The following is a 21,365-nucleotide window of genomic DNA, read 5'->3' on the forward strand; positions in this document are numbered from 1 at the left end:
CAGCCTTGAACACTACTTATATGAGTTAACCAATACAATCTGCAGCCATTACATTTGCATTCTACAGCTATTACAGTGTTATACTTGATTGCAGCTTCTTACCTTACAGCCTCAATGCATACAGTTCTACTGCAATGGTTACAACACAAACCTGATGTACACCATTTTCCTTGGTGTTATTGGTATTGTTTTGTGTTTTTATTGTACTACAGTTGGCATTATTCATTCATTGCAATACAGCTCTAATTCCACATGTATTGCACTGCAAACATTATTGTGTATACCTTAATGTATTTACTGGTATTGTTTCATGTTTTTATTGCAGTACAGTTGGCATTATTTATTTATTGCAATACAGCTCTAATTCTACATTTCTTGCACTACAAACTTTACTGTATATACTTTAATGCAGTTATTGGTATTGTTTCCTGTTTTTATGCAGTGCAGTTGGCATTATTCATTTATTGCAATACAGCTCTAATTCCACATTTCTTGCACTACAAACTTTACTGTATACACTTTAATGCAGTTATTGGTATTGTTTTCTGTTTTTATTATCCATTTATTGCAATACAACCCTAATTCCACATTTATTACACTACAAACATTATTGTGTATACCTTAATGCAGTTATTGGTATTGTGTCATGTTTTTATTGCAGTACAGTTGGCATTATTTATTTCTTGCAATGCAGCTCTAATTCCACATTTCTTGTACTACAAACTTTACTGTATATATTTTAATGCAGTTATTGGTATTTTTTTATTGCAGTACAGTTGGATTATTCATTTATTGCAATACAACTCTAAGTCCACATTTGTTGCACTACAAACATTACTGTATATACTTTATTGCAGCTGATGCTTTACTCTTTCTTGCTTATTACAGTTAGCATAATGTATCCATACTCACCACACTAACGGTGCAACCTGGCCAAGTGCCCAGCATGCAACTTGACATTGATCCCTCTCAGCTGCAGTTGTTGGGAGAGAAGCACACCATTATGTATACCAGTCTTGCAGACATTCAGAGTTCATATTGGTAAAACAGAGGAAAGAGTACTTGCATACTTGTGAGACATTCCTTGCCCTCACTTCTTGGACCCAGGTGTCAAGGAGTCTGCTCTTCCATCTTTTCAGGTCATCATGGTGATGACAACACTGCTCACCTGCACAGGGGATACCAGTGACACTGATGAGTTCTCTGGCCAGCTGGTGCCAGGCCTCTGCCTTACAATCCAAGCCCTCAAAACCACCCTGCACCAGCCTGTCAGCATGGTTTTGTACAAGGAACCCAACCATGATGCTGGACACCAGAATGCCCCAACCAACTCTGCAATTGAAAGTACACACCTTCACCACCAGCCAAAGTACACTGTCAGTGATAGACCTCCAATGGATTTTGATGTATTACTGCAATTAGGCTTAATATAGGCTGTTTTCCTGCTTTTACATGTCAGTGGGCAACATTCAAAAAAGCACTGCGCTGCTTAGCAATGCAAAAGCCAGCACAACTGAGCTGAGCAGCACAAGAACTTGCAGAACCGTAGGGCACAAACATTGCCAGCCATTACCATGTTTATGCAGTGCTTAGCAGGTCTCAGCATAGCTGAGCAGAGCTTGGCAGAGAGGAGCAAGGCCATCTGTTATTTAACAGATACACAATATGTATATCAAAATTAAATACATAGTTTCCTTTCCATGTATTCAAACCCTGGACATACAGCACGTGAAGCCATAACTCTTCCCATTTAGCTACGAGGATATTAAGAAGTCTGTTATACCTTCACATATACCACTGAGCTACCTATAAGCAGTGTTGAGCACTGAGCTGCACCATGCAGACATGCTTAGACATACTCAAACACACCTTTAAATAAATAATTACATCCGGTTTCTGTTTTTAGATGTCTGGCAGGTGTTTTTCTATCTTATACGTGAGTGCAGCTTGGCATTGCTGCCCCCTGCACCATGCCACACAAACATGCTTTTTTTTTAAATCATAAAAATAAAACAAAGGAAAAAATAAATAAAAATAAAGCAAAGGACATTGCATGGAGTCTTATACTCCTCTGCAGCCATGGTTAGCACTACACCTCTCCCTAAACTGATTCAATAACCATGTTCCTCAGCTCTCACTTAGCAATGTGCCATCATTAATATGCATGGAGAGCTGCTGAGGGGGAACAGTAACCACGAACATGATACAATCCATGGTGGCTCTACAAGGTGCTTACATGGACTTTATTAAATCCTGGGGTAGGTCTTAGCATTACATTTAATAGTTGACTTATTTATCTTACAATGAGATGTCCATCTGAAATGATTCATTGTTTCAACATTTAAATAAGTTTTTTTTTCAGTTAGTTAGCTAGAAACAAACATATGTCAGCGGTATTAAAGCTATTTAAGCATCTGAACATTTTAATTTATGAACCTTTTTGGCTGTCTAGCTCCAGCTTGTTTATGTCTATAATCTGTTTTGATGAGGGTTTCTGGATAATTCTGAGTCAGATTTTAAACCACATAATCTGTATACTTTTTCAATAGAGTTCACACATCTAAAATAATTTAGATTCAAAAAGTGTGGTACCCTATACATTAACACTTTTGCACTATGGTACTTCTTTTGTTAATTGCATGACAAAAAATAAAATAGAACATTTCTAAAGTGTAAAAAAGAATACAAAGGCTTTCTTATATTCCAGTCTAGTGGCACTAACGCTATGCCTCGTTTTACTGTGTACTGCAGCAAAAAGGTAAAATTTTGTACTGAGGTTGTTAATATTTGGCTGTTTATCACCCAAACAGTTCAACAGCAATACAGCTGCACACAAAACTGTGGTTAATAGGCAGGGAGAACAATATATAGTGGGTTATATAGTGGGCGATGCAGAGGTGCACCAGTTAGCATTGTCACCTCACAGCAAGAGGCTCTCTGGTTCGGTTCTCATCTGGGGTGGTCTTTCTGTGGAGTCTGCATGTCCTCCCTGCATTCATGTGGGTTTCCCTCAATATTTGAAAGACATGTGTCTGGAGGCTTTCTTCCTGGTCCTCTAATATAAAAATGCACTCTTTCCCAGTAAACAAATGTTAAAAAAAAACATTATGAAGTTTGCCTAATGAAATTTTTCTGAAATAATCAAAATCAGTTTACTAACCCACAAAGAATGGCTGGCAGATGTGCTGAATTTATTGGACCAAATACAACTAGCTTCTTTGAAAGCATCAGAAAATGAAGTTGTACATGCAGTGGTAATGCTTGACAAGGTGGACATTACAGGTAAATAGATAACTGCTGGGGATATTGTAAGGCCCTACACAGCAAGTCAAAGACCTCCCCACCTACAAAGGGTCTATTATTTCCATTAAGAAAATGAGCAGAGCTTAAATATGATAAACTGTTGGAGAGCACAAATTTTTCAACAGGATATTAATGTAGGAAAAGATCCAAGCAGTAAGTTTGCAAGTTCATGGCAGCGTATTATATTACTGTATAACATGGGCAGAAAAAAAAGTGGCCACCATCTTGTTTCTGCAGGCTAAATGAGGATGTTTAATGAGTGCTATATAGAGAAAGAACAAATGAACAAATAAACAATGAAGAAAAGAAGATAAATAATGAAAGCAATTAGAACAGCAGCACCTACAAGAGCTCATATTTTACCTTCACCATATTGTCTGCATCACTTAAAAAAAACTTGCTTAGCAGAAAGCTATAATTCAAAGTGGAAAGGGATAATGATGCAGAGAGGAAATTAAATAAATAAGGAGACAGCAGGATTTTGCATGCAGATCTTTAAGGAGAACAACAACCCTACAGAATATTATATTCATAAAGTAGAAGAAAGTATTCTATGAACTAAGCCAATATGAGAATGCAGAAAAGAGATTTTGCTGAGAAAGATTACTGCAATTAGGGATACAGAGAATAGGCAAAAAAGGACTGGAATTTAGTGGAGAAAACTGGCAAAGGAACCAAGGAATTGTGATAAATAACTAAAGAGAGAAAGGTAATAGAGTGGGAAGATGCCAAGAAGACACCTGGATTGCAGGCTAGATACTGCTTCCCTATCAGGCATGAATATCAGAGTATAGATAAAGAGAAAGGGATAGGGGAATTTTAATTGAAATTCTTGCTCTGGTAGAGTTTTTAGTTGAATGTAGAGCAGAAGCTGCTGATAAAAAGGGGATAATTAGTAAGGCATATAATATATATGTTCGGTCTGGGTCAGAACTGTCTGCAAACAGCTAAAGTTAACTTTGAGTACGTGTCTACCTGTTTGAGCCAATATTCATTTTCTCCTGGAGAGCACTCTGCTTTGGCTTGTAAGCAGCTCCCCCCCACACACGCACACACTCATCTTCCACTTTCTCCCTTATTACCTTCTGTTAGCAAATAGTATCCATAACTGATCAATACTGTGTGTTTGTTCATTTAAACTGAGACCACAGTAGCCTACTGATACAAGGTTATCCTGTTTTTCCACCTGAGAAATGGTTAAGAAATGACTTACAGTTTCAGAGCAGTCCTTGGTCAACTGTGATTGTTTCTTAAACACAAACTTGTCTTTGCTTTGGCTCATTAGCAGCAGTACAAAGAACTGTCTGCTCACACCCTTGTTCTCCCCTCCGCCTTCCCTGTTTATTACCTTAAGATAATCCCAAAGTTAATAAATATTACCTGTGGCAGGCACCATTTTTAAAACTATAACCACCCTTGTCACTATCATATGTTCATTTATCAGTTAACTCTGTTACCTGATTGTTTCCAGCCCCCTCATAAGAGCAACTAACAGGGTCTCTACCCGCTTCTCTTCCCACCCTGCCCCCTATTCCCTCCTGCCCCTAGTGGTCCCACCTTTATTACACTCACAAACCCCTCCCATCTTTCCAATAGCCAACCACAGCACTAACCCAACACTATCTCCTCAATCTTCCCACTACTATCACACCTCCTCAACTAACATGTAAAAGCATACCTTACCTATGCTCACTACATGCACTCTCCTTGCATATCTTACATCCTGCCAAAGCTCCATCATTCCCCCACTCAACCACTACCACTGTACTACTACTCACATCACCACTCATATCTCACTCTCAATCAGCTCCCCTCCCACAAACTCAAGAACCATCCCTATGCACCCCCCACATATTCTACCAACTATATTACTCAAACATAAAGCATCCCTACAACTTAACATAGTAACCCTCCCACCATACCTATTACCCACAGAGCACAATCATAAAGTGTCCCTTATAAACAAACACATTCAAAAACTGAGAAAACTAATAACCTCATGCATATCTAAACTAGCCCTAAGTGGTGATATCCACCCCAACCCTGGCCCTACCATCTCCAACCCCAATCCTCATAATCAGACTAGAAACCACAACTTCTCCCATATTACAGTCAATAGAAAGCCAAGTGACTTCCTTCTACTAAGCCTAAATATTAGAAGTATATCCAACAAAGTCCATGAACTCCATGCCACCATACACTTGTACTCCCCAGATATAGTCATCCTGACAGAAACCTGACTAAAACCTCACATTACCAGTGAGCAAATACTCACTACAGGTTATGGCATGCTAAGAGTAGACTGACTAAAAAGAAAGGAGGTGGTGTAGCTATAATATTTAAACAGCATCTAAACATCCAGATCTTAAAATCATCAGCTCCACAAATAGGCAATGAAGAAATAATATATACCAACCTCAAAATAAACCAAAACAAAACCATCAACATAATTGGATGCTACTTCCCACCTGGCCAAAACATCCCTCCACTAGAAAACCTCCTCAGCTGGTCTACCCACCATCTCCCCCAAGAAACTATCATTTTAGGTGATTTCAATATTGACTGGCAATCCTGTTCTGGCAATCATCCAACCCATCATGTAAACCTTCATGGCTTCACCCAACTAGTCCAGTCACCAACCAGGATAAATAAAAACTCCAGCAAGCACACTACCCTGGATTGGATACTAGTCAGTAAGAGCCCCCAGTCATATATAACAGGCTGCTTATCAGATAGCCTCAGTGATCACTCCACAACATTCCTACTCAAAAAATACCTATACCAAGCTAAATCTGTCATCTACCATCAAATACGTAAAAACTAAACTTTAACCCACTCACATTCATGTCATCCCTCAAAGAATCTGGCATCCTCTAAAGTACCTCAGTCTCGATGGCGTAGTTGAATTTTTAATACTACCTTCCTGAGCATCCTTAATTACCATGCCCCATAAGACTTTCCAGAATCAAAGCACAACCCTCCCCATGGCTACAGAAAACCACTAAGTCAGAAATGAAAAACAGGGATAAAGCCTGGGAGCACTGGAGCAAAACCAAAACCCCCTCAGCTAGACAGAAATTCCTAGAACTACGCAATAGAGTCAAAAAGCTAATAAAACAGGACAAATTCCAATACTACCAGTCTGCCCTAGACTCCTCCCAACACAGCCCCAAACAATTCTGGTCCTCCATAAACTCCATCCTCCACCCAGGTAAAGCCAGTACCCCCTCTCCTAACATCCCTCACTCCTCAGAAAATATTGCTACCTCATTCAGCACAGACTTCACACAAACCATACTATCACTAGCTAAACAACACAACCCCCTCCCCTCCAACCCACACCTTCAACTAATAATCTCCCTACTACCTTCTCTTTTTCTCCTGTACCAACCTCCAACATAAAAAAACTCTTAACTAAACTTAAGCCCACCAAATTAGCAGCAGACAATCTCCCAAGTGAATACCTACAAATTGCAGCTGATGCTATGGCCTACCCAGTATCCATCTTGATTAACCAATCTCTGTCAGAAAGTTACGTTCCCACACTGTGGAAAGTATCACATATAATTCCCCTCCACAAAGGCGGACCCTCCACAGAACTATCCAATTACCACCCCATAACTATTCTCTCTCCACTCTCCAAAATACTAGAGAGATGCATACACTCTCAGGTCTCAGACTACCTCCTTATTAACAACCTCCTTTCCAATGCTCAGCATGGTTTCTGACCAAACCATAGCACCACCACTGCCTTACTCTCCTTTACTAACATTATCCTTCAGCATAAAAACAATGGCTAACTCTCCTCTGCTACTTTCCTAGACCTATCTAAAGCATTTGACATGGTCCCACACAAACAACTTATCTCTGTCCTCAATAACCTATCCTTCTCACAATCAGTCACCAATTTGTTTCAGAGTTACATGTCTGACTGCCAACAATCTGTTGTATGGCAGAATGACATATCTCCCCAACTACCTGTCTCTATAGGGGTTCCCCAAGGATCCATCCTTGAACCCCTACTCTTCTCTGTTTTCACCAATAATCTAGCCTCTGCCACCAAACATGGCACACTCATACAATACGCAGATGACTCAACCATCATCTGCTCAGCCCAGTCCCTACCCAAACTGCAAAAAGTCACACAGGAAGCCTTTTCCTCTGTTGAAACTTGGTTATCCGATGCCCAATTAATACTCAACCCAAACAAAACTAAACTACTCATCTTCCAACCCACCAAACATACTCAAAACAACTCTCACTTTAACATCACAGCAAAAGACAACACCACTATATACCCAACTGTACACACCAAATTGCTAGGAGTGGAAATAGACAATAAACTAAAATTTGACATTCACATATCCATGACCATAAAAAAGTCCACAAAAAAACTAGGAGCATTATACAGAAATAAGCAACTTCTCACCAAAGCAGCAAAGATTTCAATAGCAAATTCTCACCTTATCTCCACCCTACTTTATGCCTCTCCAATATATACCAACCTAAGGCAATGCGATCTAAACAGGCTAGAGACCTACTACAACAAAATTGCCAAATTCGCCACAGAGGCATCCTACCATAGTCACCACTGTCTCTCATTTGCTGAACTGGGCTGGCTTGAACTCCCTATTCTCTTGCACCATAGCCAAATTATGGAACTCCCTCCCACCCACAATTACCTCCATACCATCATGCACCCACTTCAAAACTTTACTAAAAGTGCACCTAAAAACATGCTGGCTATGCCCTTGCAACTCCTACTCTAATATCACCCACCCCATCCAACCACTACCTTTCTTTCCACTCCACTACCTTGATTATAGCAAGCTCTGATGCTCATAAGCCTAGTACTTATTATACAGCAGGAACTTCTTATTGTAACATTTAGTTAATGCCTGTTATGTACTTCACAGATAAAGATTCTAGTTGTCTACTGATGTACTATGTTCTTCATCTGTAAATATGTTGTAAGTAATTGCTATGTAAATTGTTAATCGCTATGTAATCCAATGTATATACTGTCTGTTTATTTTAACTATGGAGCTTTTCTCCCCGGGCCTCTGCTGAAAATGGACCTACGTCCAGTCGGACACTCCCGGCCAACAAATATAAATAAATAAATAAATAAATATACTGCACAATAGCTATAGGAATCAGTCAGAGGAGGTTAGAAAAGACTGGGAAGAGAGATTGGATAAGCAATTCACATGGAAACAATGATAGGACATATATATGGCTCCCAAATATGCAACAAAGTCTAGAAGATTTAGGATGTTTGCTTGGAAGTGTTTGTGGACTTTTATACCCAAGCAGACTCCAAAGAATGTTTCTTCAAGTAGATGCCAAATGTTGGAGGTGTGATGGAGAAGAAAGAGGTAGCTGAGAACATATGTTTTGAGAATTTAATGAGTTGGAAGACTTTAAAAATTTCCCCACAGACTACTCTGTCAGAAATATTGGGTGAGCAAATGGGTGCGACTAAGAAAATGATTTTATTTTTTGTTTAGCTGTGTTATAGAATCTGAAATGCTTAGACATAGTAAGGCCTTGATCGGTTTAATTCTGGTGGCTGCCAAAAAAGCAATTACTAGAAAATGAAAATCAAAGTCTCAACCAACTATATATAAATTATTGAATAGTGTAACAGTTAAAAGAACTAGAAGTTGTATCTTTAGAAAAGGGTAGGAGCAAATCACATAAAAACTGGAAATTGTGGGAACAAAACATGCAGAACAATGTTTTAGAAGAGTAGTGAGGTTTAAGGGAAGGCATGAATTGATCGATTTGTGCAATGGTAAATTGATGATAACTATACAAAAGAATATATGTGATTTATAATGTTTGCAACTGGGAATATGTTAATATGACTTATTTTATTTTGTGTAAATGTATGTTTGCCTGTGTCTCAAGTGATAATTCTATGAAGCTGTTAAAAACATGCTTAGTGAGTGTGGGGAAATAAATAAAACAAAACTAATGGACCTTTAAAATCTATTAGTTTTTCTTTATTTGTTTTCCGACACTCACTAAGCATGGCTTTAAAGTTCTAATAATAATAAATGGACATAGTGAGTAATATACTTGGACCTCACTCACGATCTAAAAATAAACACAGAAAGGAGAGATTGCACAGGCATGGGACATTTTTAGACTTGCTTCCTCATATTCTAGCAGAAGATTGAGGTAAAAGAAGATAAGCCAAGTAGGATAAATAAGAGGACTGTCCTCGGATGATCAAGCAATTCAAAAGTGATGACTGAACAGAAGTGGGGAGAGAGAACACATAAAGGATGTAGCACTGTGTGAAAGTTGTCTATAAAAAACAAGTGACGATAGGTCTCACTAAATACATGCTAAATGTTGAGCTGTAACATATTTAGAATGTGAATCAAAGAATCTGTTAATGGCTACTAATGGATTATTACTGTAGTATGACATAAGGAATAGCTCCCCTGCATGTGTTTGAGGTGAAATTCCATGAGTGTCAGTAGCACTCAAAAAAAAAAGGCAAATAGCATAACACCGAATGTTGTATCTCATAAAAGAGCGTTGCCAGTGCAGTTACTAACTGTGCACCAGCAATGATTCACTTCTTATGGAAATTCCTCCCTTTTTCGAGTTGATGCAACCATAAAGTTGGTATATATAAGCTTGGAGGGTGTGGGACTTGCCAAACTTTTTTCCCTTTTGAATTTCGGGTCTTTTTGGAAAGGTCGACTTTTAGGAACTCAGCATTTTATAGTAGAACCATACAGAACATATGTTAGAGCTTGTCCCAAAAAGACAAACATAAAGCTTTGACTACACACTACAAGTTGGTCATTTAGAAGGGAAAGACTAATGTTATAATGTTAGCCAGTAAATCACTGTCCTTGATGTATAGAAAAGATGCACAGATAATAGAATATTTTATTTATTCACAGGGCATCTGCTGGTTATTATAAATGTAACATGCAAGCAGACTGTATAAGGTTTGCAAAAATGGTTATAATAAAGCTAGCTATTGTAAACAACACTGGATGTGAGTGTGTGAGTGTGTGTGTGTGTGTGTGTGTGTGTGTGTGTGTGTGTGTGTGTGTGTGTGTGTGTGTGTGTGTGTGTGTGTGTGCGTGTGTGTGTGTGTGTGTGTGTGTGTATACACGCGCGCGTGCATGTGTGGGTTTCTGTGTATCTTTTCCTGTATATATACATATGAGTCTGTCTATGCTTCTGCATCCATTTGAGTGACTGTCTTTCTGTATGTGTTTCTGTGCGCATCTGAGTATCTGTATAAGTAACAAAAATAGAGGGCAGAAGCAGGAATCTGTATAAGTGTGAGAGACTCTGTCTCTGTATCTGTGTGTTTGTGTGTGTGTCTGTGAGTGTTTCAATTATTAAATACTTACATAATCTATATTTTGGATGTAAAATATATCTTCCAACAGAAATTACATATCCAATAGCAACTTTGAAACTTTGGGTGGAGGAACTATTTTATGTGAAAAATATAAAAAGTGCCCTTAAATTTAATAAAGAAGATACTAAACAATTTAACATATAGCCCATTTTCTAAGCACAATAATGTCTTCCAGGGTGGAAGTTATGAAGAAATAAGGGACCTTTCAAGGGTGCAGAAGTCCCCTGCCTGTGGCAGCGAGCCTTATAACACCCCTGAGTGTCTGTTATTTCCTTATAATTTCCATGCTGTTGGCCATTATTGCTTGTATAACACTCCTTTGTTAACATTATTGCTTTTAGAAAAAGGGTATATGTTATTTTGCATTGTTTTGTTATTAGCGCATACTTTATTTTGTTTTCCTGATGTAAAGCAATTTCTCACATGTAGGGTGTGTAATTATTTTATTGGATTATTTTACATCGTAAATAAGTTGTTAAAATATAACACACAACTTGCTTATATAATCAAGATAATACAATCAGGAAAGTTATGACAAGTTAACAGATCACTCACTTGTGCAATCAAGGTAATCAAATCAGAATATGGAAGAATAAAAAAGTTCATTTTTAAACTGTAATTGGAAAATAATGCTGAGTTTCAGAGAAGAAACAGGGTCCGATTTCAAAGGCTTGTTCTCAGTGAAAGTGATTTACTTTATTATAAATCTGCTCAATTCCAAAATACTTTTTCCTGTGAATAAGTGACTTACTCCTAGCTATGCACTCAGTGTAAGTCAGTTACACTAACAGATGCTTTTTTGGAATCTAATCTCAGTGTAAGCCTGATTTATAAATAGGTCCTATTCTGGAGTAAGTCACTTATACTGAGAACAAGTCTTTTGGAATTTGGCAGCCAAGAAAGAGGGAGAGAGAGTGTTTATCCGTCACAGTACTTCCTAAACTCTGACTACTGTATGGGAAGTTAAATGCATAAAACCTTTTTATTGTTATTTTTTTATTTAATCTTAAAGATTTTTTTTTATTACTTTAAATATCTCTGGAAAGTAAGACAGAAGAGTAAATAGAACAGTATGCAAACACACTCAGCACTGAAGCACTTTCCAGAAGAACTGGTAAACCAAGTGACAGAGTATTGTCAATAGCTGAATAAATACCAGTCAGTAACTAGTACCTAAATAAAGCCAGCTTTAAGTAGTCATTCAGCAAAGTGACTGTGCTCTTACAAGTGACAAACACTGAAGTGGACTGAATAAATAGAATGCATTTGGTACACAATATAATCAAGTCAGAGCTCTGCAGAGAAATGTGTAGTGCTATGATGCGCACACGATAACACACCATTTTGCATCCAGTAAGCAGCTCCATATGGCTGATGATACGCCTCAGAAATGCACATATGAAGAACACTATAACAAGGCACACATTCAAACAAGAAATATCATAGATCATGTGTTTGGGCTGCTAAAGTCATGGTCCTGTTGCCTAGATATATCACAGGAGTCCTACAGTACAATCCCTATACCTGAACTGTGAAGAAATTTTCACTGTCTGTTCTATCTTTTACAATAGTATTCAGAGAAAATAGCTGCAGCAGGAACAACAAAGGGAAGGAGCACACATCTCACTACCACTGGCAAGGTCACCATCAGCCACACGCAGATGAGGAGTCAGAGGTGAAACTACCAGCTGCTGTGGGTGTAGGTAGACATAGGCATGTACAATATGCCCTCAGCCTGGCCAAGAGGCAACAGATAGCACACATGTTCATCACCTAAGGGGGTAAACCCTGAATCCAATGCATATACATACAGTAACATTAATGCCAGGCAACACTCATAACCGTTACTTACCCATATAATGGTTGTGTACTGCTAGCATCACATAGACACAGCCCCAAAGTAAAATACTTGCAACTGCTGGACTGTTAAGGTAAGTGATGAACATGGAATATGACAATAAATGTCTTAGAACACAAATGAATTGCAGATCCTTGCATACTGTTACCTGCTGATGTAACTAAGTATAAGGTGCATGATATAAGATTGTTGTGTTTGTAATGTATCACACTCACACACAAACCAATGCTTAGTCCAAAACAAGAACATACATGGAGTATTGTATTGTTTATCATGAAACTCCCAGGAAAACTACACAATTGCAAGAGCAAAACTCTTAAAACACAACTTCTATGTGGCAACACAAATAGTAGTTGTCTCCCCCATCGCAAACCAATGGAGAAATGACATTTTCTACAAGCCAAGGAATAACACATAATGCAGTTGTTATAAATGCTTTCCACACAAGTGTCACAAAATGTGTACACATTTGCAAAAAAAAGTTGATTGTATATGATTGCAAGTCACCTCTCACTGTGCCCAGTACTCCCCTGGAAGTGTCTATGGCCATCTTAGAAGTGTAACATCCCATTTGTCATTGACAATATAAGTACTTTACATTTCCATGAAATAAGGTAGAAAACTGTATGGTAACCAATTTTAACAATGCCAGTTGTAATGACAGTTAATAAGGCTGTTTATCTGTGAAAGTCAATGCATGCCAAAAATGCAGATGCCAGGAGTGAACTATATGAAGTGCATACAGATAACAGTTTTATCTCCTATTGCATACATATAGAAGTTTCTGTGGGACATGTTAACAAACCTAGCATGTACTTTAAAAATACAAGTATAGCTTAGCAATATCAAAAGCCCTCTGTGCAGATAAATCAAAATTAATATCAGTCTTCTGTGTTCTACAAATACACACGTCCCCTCACCTTCAAGTTCCCTAGCTACATGAGTAGATTCAGGCCTCTGAACCTGTGCACTCATTAGAATTGTTGAATCCCAAACTTTTGGCTTTGTGTCGCTGATGTAAACATAGTGTATGCAGTACTTCAGTGTTTGTTACTAATGGATTGCAAATGTGAACTATTAGTGGAATGGAGAAGGAATACACAAGTCAGACTCCCTACCTGCCATGGTGTGTCAGCCAGGATTCACTTACAAGGTGTAGAAGCCATTGTAGCAAACTTTAAGATGGAAGTGAACAGCACACATGTCTCAGTTTTTGTGGTGAAACAGATAAATACATTACATTTTAGGTGAAGTTTCTTGTATGACAATGACTGCATAAATTACAGCTGTTAATCAAGTGTGTGTGTAGCACACCTGGTAACCATGATAAAGCATACAGTGTATAGTATATTTATATCATGGTTCAAGTCCCACATTAACCTTTTAATGATGAAACCTAATAAAAACTTGTTACAATAATAATGCATGTTTATCTTTGCCTGTCATGCTTGAGCATTGCTTACCTTCATGCAAACATAGTCTAATGTCCAGACAGCAAGCAAACACTGTCAGTTTCAAAATGGATTAATTGTTACCACTTTTGCTTTCCATCATGCAACCCACTAAGCAGCATTGCACAATGGTCAGCAGGCTTCCACAGCACCTGCAGGACCAGATCACTTCCAGACAATAGACAGACACTTGTCAATTTCAAAAAAGATACGTTCTTGTATCTTTTCCTTGCCATTGCACAAAATTGCTAACCCGTGTTGTGAGATGGTCAACAACACCTGCAGGTCCAGCACACCTGCAGACCCATGGAGGGACTTGTCAAATTCAAAACGGATGCATTCTTTCATATGTTGTTTGCCACCATGCAAACATGCTAAGTGGTGTTGTGTGGCAGTCAGCGCACATACATAGTAATGAATGTGAAAATATACAGCTGTTCCCTATTTGTTCCTGTGCCACCATGTGTAAGTTAAGGGATAAAATACAGGTGAGCCTAGTTTCTAATACAGCAAATGCCAAAGATTTATTACTGCTGTTCCAGTTTACTTATATATAAATGAACATTAGAAACATAATTACACATAAAAATAATTATCTTTAGTGGGTGCATTGAGCATACACAGGATATCACACATAATATTACGTGTAACTGTGTATATCAGTAGAACCATGGTTATATAATTAAACATTTATTTTCTGAACTTTCATGTCACACACATACACAGTTAAACACTCAACCCTTTAATGTATATGTATAAAAAAATGAGCAGGTCAGACAATCAAGGTCTTGGTTGCAATGAGCACTCTGCACAGTGATGAATGTAAAAAATACACTTGTAGCCCAAACATACCTGTGGCAAATGGTACACATTAATGCTCACAATACAGGTGAGCTAGGGTTCAAATCTAACACACTCACAACTGTAATACTTGTCCACTCAATTTTAAAACAATGTAAACATAATTACATAACAATAACTATATATCAGGCTGGAGCTCATATGAATTATATGTCTGACTGAGGGTATACTGACAATTATGTTTCTATAATTATAATTGTCTTTTCTGGCCTTGAATGGACTTCATACTTCAATGATAGTCACACACACATATGTAACCCAGGACCTTATCAGGTCACACACACACCTGGTTAACCTTCACACTGTTCTGTGTATATATAATTAATAAACATGTTTGATAAGCACTTCTTCTGTGGCAAGGATGAAAAACACTTATGTGGAATAATATATGTTGCCTATTTTTCATAGGTTTGAATCACACAATGTACAAATTGCTTCCATAAGTGTGTAACACACCAAAAATGTGTCAGGTCATACAATTTATATCCCTAATGCATTTCTGCAAAGTTAAATCAATTAACAGTTACAGCAGCATCCAAACCAAAAACTAGTGACAACTGTTACATTACCCTCCCTAGGTCATAAACTGCCTTCTTCTGTGTTTGGCACTGTTGTTGTCTGCATAACACCACACAAACATGTTTGCATGGTTATTTGGGTTTGTGCACTAGCTGTAAAACTTGATATCTCAAATTGGTAGGAAAATACTGTAACTGCTGTGGTTGGGCCAGTAAGAACTTGGGAGGAGCTAGAAAGGAAAGAGTCCAATTTAGGGCTCAAAGATGGGGTGTGGAGGAGTCCAGAATTTTCACTGCACTCCTCTTGAAGTACCACAGTTGTCAGCTACTGCAGGGGGACTATATTTGGTCTCAGTACAAATCTTAGGCTTGGGATAGTCTGGCCAAGGCTGTCTCCAGTGGGACTGGCATTTCATATACTGGGGAGCAATGCAGGAAGCACTATAATGTCCTGAAATGGTGCAAGTAGGAAAAACTCAGCCAGTAGCTGGGTAAGTTTAGGACTGCTGACATACTACAGTTGTGTAAGTATACAGATAATAATACTTAAAATTAGACAGAAAGCTGGTTATAGCCAAAACTGGTATGCATAATACTCATTTATTTTTCTCCCCTTTTTCTCTTACAGTCACCAAGAGATAGCAAGCATAGATGACCATACTGAGCATATGGAAAAATTAAGAGAAGCAAGGGGTATGTATGTATCTCATAAACATACAATTATTTTAGCTAAAGTATTGCTCTTGAATAAATTATTAACAGATTAATCATGCATATCTTAACTGTAAAATCAAGCATGCATACTTCAGTCTGTAACTCAAGCCAGCTGTAGAAGTTAATTGTAATAGGGTATTCAGATGTTGTGGGTTCAGATCTCACTGGTAACAAATATGTAGTACACCTTGAATCCACAGGCAGCAATATTTAATAATGAAACAGGAACCAGTACAAATAAAATAACCACACTCGTCACAGTACCAAACAAAATAATATATTAACATTCTCTGTATTGTCGTTTTCGTCATCAACTTCATCAAATAGCTGTTAGCTTTCATTCATCCACTTATTTATAGGGCTACCAATTAATTCCTCTCCAATGAAATAAACAATTCAATTACATAAATATTCTAGTGTGTTTCAATAAAAATTTAAATATAAATAAAAAATTATGTCACTCTATTTAATATGTAATCAGAGTATAATATTAAAATTACTACAAACACAAGTATTTAATACAAAATATATATTTAAAATATGAAATTTGTAAAATTGAACACAATTACTCCCTCTAGTGACTTATATCGACATATTTTCTCAAAAAACAAGTCCATTGTACCAAAACTTACTCAAAATGCATGTTATAATGTAATATAAAATAAAAATCTTCTCATAATAATTTTAAAAGAAATGAATAGTAAACATTTTTTTTTTTCTTCAAAGTTTAGCAGATCTCAATTTGAGTACTGGACCCAGGGAAATCATATCGTTCAAACCTGGGAACCTAGTGGACTCTAGTACAATTTTTAAACACCAACTGCTTGTTTATTTAAATATGTAGTACAATAATTTAAAAATATTGCATAATGTCAGCAAAACTGGCATACATGCCATGCTGTTAATTTAATATGTATTATTTGATCAAGTATATCTTCAGTATATGTATATTATAAGGATTAATTGGATTAATCATCAGTTATAGTTTGTAGTTGTTAAAAAGTATAGTAAATGTAAAAGTAAAACTATTTTATTTATATCATAATAATTTATTGTAAATCACATATGATGGTACTAATTATCTTCTTTTTTCCTCTTACCCCACCCCTTATCTCTCTTTTTTATTTTATATGTGTGGTCACAACATTCAGATGTCATGAATTTTTGTCGACTCACAAAATGATTTACAGCACAGGGAGGTAGGCCAACACCCCCCCCCACTCCAATAGCTCCTGCACCAATACCCAACCCATGTACTACTTGGGACCTCAGCATCGGGTGGCATTACCCCAGCAGATGATGCAGTGGTATCCTCCGGGACTACTGGCAGAGGTGGTAATTTTTTCACCTACCAGGCATCATAATGAAAATTTAGCATATTATTCAATCACCTGCAACTCATTAGTATCTTAATTGATAATACAAAATTAAATTATGTTGAAAATAAACACCATCTATCACACATAGCATAAACACAAATATAAAACCATTCATCAAACTATCTACAATGACATAAAAAAATACATATATCTAAAATACTCTGTTTTTCTCATAACCTAGTTTAAGGGATTTCATTTCCTACATAGCTATTTCTTGGTGTATCTTCACTATGTTCATAATGTTCATAATTCGTTCACTAGAATCTTTCCAATTTCTCTCTATTATCTTATCTTTCTGACAATTCCTATTGGTAAAAAAGGAATAATGAGCTACTTTTTTCAATATATTTGCTTGTTTCTGCCTATATTTGCCAGTTCTTGTTTTACCATGAAAAATGGTCTACCTGTAGTAAGTTTTGAAGTCCTAGGGACCTGGCTAGTAATAATATTAGAGTGAACATGCTTGGAGTGCATACTGTTCCCAAGACTTCCTAAACATTTCCTTTTTTTTTATCCCATTCAACCCTTTTTTTGTCAATTGAACATCAAAATATATCTTGGTGGTGGTGTGTACCCTCAAACTCAACAAGAAAGTCAGTGGTCCCCAGATAGATAAATGATGAATTTTAACTCAGATGTAGATCCTCTCTACACAACAAAAATATCGTCAACAAAATGACTGTAATGCTGAATGTGGTTGTTAAAAGTGATGTTGTTCAAAACATAGGTGTCTTCCCAATATGCCAGCACCAAGTTGGCATTATCTTCATAAAGTAGAACATTATTCTCTAACACTATTTCAAGTAATAACATCCATTTTATAACCTTGCTATTACTGATACCATTTTTTAGCAAAAAAGCCCTCACTAGCCTCTACTGGATACAATGGGTCTAAGTGGGGGATCAGGATCATACATTACTATTTTTTTTTTAGCCCTAAAGGTCAGTCAGAAGGGATCTTCAATAAGAAAAATATTTATATAATCTATGTCAATAACATTTGCTCACAAACAGATCATACAAATGACCATGCACATCTTTTATTAAGTTTGTTCAATGAACTAGTTGTCGGAAAATAAGTGTCTTCATCTATTAACAAAGGATTTAATTTTATTTCTATAAGATTCCTATCGTTATCATCTCATTTTAATTTTTTTATTGCTATTTTGAACATCTTTATGTCTACAATTAACTCTGTTACATGTGAAAAACCAACATCAGAAAAATTAAAATTTTTTTCATTTAGTCCTTTTCATGTTCATTGAGTTAATACCTGGAGATGTTTTACCTGGAGATGTTCTGATGCGATCTCATCTCTCCAAGGCTTTCCTCTGTGTTAAAGTAACTTCTTCTGTTCCTTCGTTTTTTCCTTGTTGTATTCTGTGGTCATCATACAAAATGTTTCATTCGTTTAAATAAACTGGCTCCTAGCTCCATTTCTATGGCACTAATCTCAGCTGTGAGGGCTTCTTGTACCAGATTATACTGCTCAATTAACAGTTTCACATACCCAAAACTAGTTTCATAAATATTCCTTAGCTTGTATAATTTATTCTCTAGACACCTTGTAATCAGAACAACCTCCATGTTGTGCTTGCGATTAATGTTAGCCATTTCATTATTAGATAAATCTGTTTTAGTTACCAGGCATCATACATGAGGTTGTGGAAAGCACCACTGGTGCACACCTCAGCTGGATGGAGAAAAGGCCCTCCAGAATGCTGGGCAAATGAAAATGTCAAGCACTCCAACAGCAAGATGAGGAAGGAGACAGTGTTGACAATTCTGAGGGTGAGGACTAGATTCTTACTGTCCCCACATTTGATGGGCACAGCATCTGATATTCCATCTTTATCCCGAATCATGGTATCCCCCAACCTGTTGTGTTCCTCTCTATCCCTGCCTCTTGTCTTGTTTGTTCTGTTTGTCTGCATTTGCTTTACGCCTACTGTACTTACCTGATCCTGAAATACCTACATCCCTTACCCAACATGCCTCTCTTACTGAAATAAAAACTCAAAAATAGGCACCTGTCCCAAAAATATATGTATATATATTGTGCCATACATAGCTCTCCACTTCACACTTGATTCCAACCAATTGGCTATACAACATGATTCCGTTGTTTTTGTCACCCATCTTTTTATTTGAGGTGACAGTCCAAATTTAGCCAATATTCTCTAAGTATTCATTTTACACTGCTGAAGAGGGGGATAGCTATGGTTCTTTCCTAACTCCCTCCTGCATATTCCTATATTGCTTTCCCTTTGTTCTTCCCCCTGCTTGACCCCCATCTCACCACTTTCCTATCTACCCCATTTTCACACCTTTAACCGGGTCAAAAAATAGAATCACACAGCACACACATGGCAGAACTGCCCCTAATAAATCCCTTCACATTTTGTCCTCTGCATTTGCTCAGAGTTTGGCATAACACATCAGTACTGACTGACTGTGAATGGTTCTTCATGTCCTATGGCATGGTGTGGTTACCTCCGCACAATGTTGCTTAAACTCACTGCACTAAGAAAACACACTTAAAACAGAAAAAAGGCACTCATGTTAAAAGTTTCATATAAAATATTTATTTAGATTATATTAATATGTAACTCCATATGTGTAATGTTGACACGAATCACTTGAGTGTTGTTTGTTTTTATACAGTACTTCATTGTAGTCATTCTCTCTCACATTTCCAGTAATTATCACATGTAATTATTTAATGACATCATGAATGCATATGTAAAAATATTACAAATGGAGTGAAAGTGAATAGCATTAGTGCTCAAAATAAGAACTTAGGGCTCTTACACCTCTTGCCACACTAGCTAGGCAGCAGATATGTTTCTTCCATTCAGTACTGTCCAATGTGCTGACTGCCATGCCTCTCCACATACCAATATAACTCTAATAATTTTCTGAATGACAGAGACCCATGTTTGCTCATCACTTAACTACACACAGATGGGGAAACCAGTACATATTGTTTAAGGTTATATAATGTATGACACAACACGTCTGATACAAAGTAGTTATGAACACCATAGTATCTGTTAGCTGTGTCCAGTATAGTCAGTATGTATAAGTACTTCTCAAGTTGAACTAGAGTCCTTAATGTGCAGACACTTAGCAATTGATCACGCAAACCAGCTGCTTGGTGGAAAGCTATGGATAGTGCTTATTAGCATGCATTTCTTATGTTTGCTAACTAATTAGTCTTTACCCCCATTAAAGTCCATGTAAAAACACAACCAAAGGAAAGGCACTTTTTAATGACTGAACACATATTTACACTTAGCCATGTGTTATCTGCACCCATGTACTTGAAACTTAGTATCTCAGTACTTGTTCCCAAATAAATACACTATAGAAATAAATACAAAAAAATGCATTGTTACATAACATGCACACCTTTATAATGACAATACACATTCAATTTCCCTTTTACTTGTATTAATGTGGACAGCAATTCTTAACAAAGATGAACATACACATGTGATCACAAAAATGAGTGTGTCCGTATATGACAATTTAAGTGTTTAATGTACACAACATCTTGGGAAACAGCTAAATATGTCTCATTTCTGCTACATGCATCCATTACAACTGTTTGCATATAGTCTGACAAGCTGTCTCTTAAAGTATACCTGCACACTGGAAACACAACAGGAAATAGTACACCCACATTTTGCATGCCAGATTATATAATGATGGTGGCATCATCTATAATGACCACTGTGACAAGGCAAATACATACTTCAGCAGAGCATAACTGTGTATCCTACTGTCAGCAAGTCATTCCTATGGAGTACAAATATCTTGACAGTCGTACATTGCTACCTGTTAGAAAAATATGTATTAGTAATATGCATGCTTAGTGCA

Source organism: Protopterus annectens, chromosome 4.part1 (genome assembly GCF_019279795.1).
Source record: "Protopterus annectens isolate FY-2018-M chromosome 4.part1, PAN1.0, whole genome shotgun sequence".
Taxonomy (NCBI): Eukaryota; Metazoa; Chordata; order Ceratodontiformes; family Protopteridae; genus Protopterus; species Protopterus annectens.